General features: G+C 40.2%; 1 protein-coding gene across 4 annotated transcripts in view; it reads right to left on the reverse strand.

Annotated features, from left to right (window-relative positions):
- adgrb1a (adhesion G protein-coupled receptor B1a) overlaps positions 1-1,571 on the reverse strand; it is a gene marked incomplete at its 5' end in the record, with an annotated part of 131,862 nt that overhangs the window by 8,063 nt on the left and 122,228 nt on the right.

Here is a 1,571-nt window from a genome sequence, read left to right on the forward strand (position 1 = left end):
GTTACTGGCACTTTTGGTTGGTTTGTTATTTGTATTTTTACATCTTATATTTTTGTTGGGACTCTTTGTACTTCTTAAAAAGTACCCTCCTTTTGTTAAAAGTTGTTCGTTAGATCACACCTGTCTTACAAATAAACCATTGTTCATATTTTAACCAATTCCATCTGGTTTCTTAATGTTACTTCCTTTTTCCCTGGCTGAGCCGGGTCGTAACACCTCATGACGTCTGCAAATATTTAATGGGGACAACAAATCTTTGCTGGAACATTGGAGGCATTTAAGCACATATGTATAGCCTCAGATAAAGTATCTAAGACTTTAAAGAGTTTCTTCAGCAATCGTGTTTATCACTCCATGGACATCTCTGTTCTCCTGAGTTCCTTCTAAGATAGCTACTGGTGAGATAAACTAAACCTGGAAACACTTAAGCAGTCAGTATAATCATTCGGCAGCCGACCGAACAACATGCCGTCAGGTGGTTGTTTGGCATTCGTTTTTACACACACCATAGCTCCCTGATGAGACACCCCGTGCCGAGCTCCAAGGAAACCCCTCCCACTGCAGCATAGGTCACTTCATGGGATTTTGTCCCACTGAAGTCCACAGTGTGGGAAAAAAAGTCTGAGACTCGTCACTAGGCGTTTTTCGACAAACCGGTTCCAGATTAAGCTCCAAAGTTTTTATCAGTCTGATTATACCGTGAAAATGTCGGTTTTATCCCCTTTTATGAGTTTTTGGCTGTTTGACTCTTTTTATAAACTGCTCCTTCCTGGTACAACACTCGGCTCTGGATGCAAGTCGCTTTATTATTATTTTTTTTTTTGGAAGCGAGTGGTTGAAGCAAAATGCAGCGTCTGAGCGCTTGTAGCACAAACACTCCCACGAACTTCTGACCAATCACACAATAAAGTTCTTGCGTTCTTATGTGGAGGGGTGTAAAAAAGTTCAACCCGTGGGTAGCGAAAAGAAGTGCCGAAAATGTCGACTGTGCAAATAGAAGGACACAAATTTTATCATGAAACCGCGACAATTTGGCATGATTTTGGCAGTTCGATTGCAGTATACTGCCTGCTTTACTATGGCTCCTCATATTCATCCTGGGTCTGCTCCTGAGTTCTCCACCCTGCCAATCTCCAATACATTGCAACTCACATGTCGCAACACACATCTCCTTTCATCCTTGTGAACATCTGTTGGATTTAACCCCCTATTCTTAAAACCTTTAAACAAAGACAAACAGATAAGAGCTCTCTCCTGGCTTCAGCTTATTAGTTAACACTCCAATTAATTTAGCTAATTAAATGTCCAACTCAGAATGCCATCAAGTTTATCAGAAGCCCATCAATCACTCATTCATTTCAGTCAGGAGTGCTGAAGCAGGGAAACATTTAAAACATGCAGGAGAATTGGTCATGAAGACCAAGGTGAGAGACCTCTGGATTAGAGAAGGTCACAATAAGTTCACCTGTAAAGGTTAGACTGCATTTTAAGTTCATCCTGAAATTTAATCCGAAAGTCAAATATTCCTAAGTTTTTTGTGAGTAGTTTATATGTATTTGTATATATATATG

This window comes from Austrofundulus limnaeus, unplaced genomic scaffold (assembly GCF_001266775.1).
Source record: "Austrofundulus limnaeus strain Quisiro unplaced genomic scaffold, Austrofundulus_limnaeus-1.0 Scaffold411, whole genome shotgun sequence".
NCBI lineage: Eukaryota > Metazoa > Chordata > Actinopteri > Cyprinodontiformes > Rivulidae > Austrofundulus > Austrofundulus limnaeus.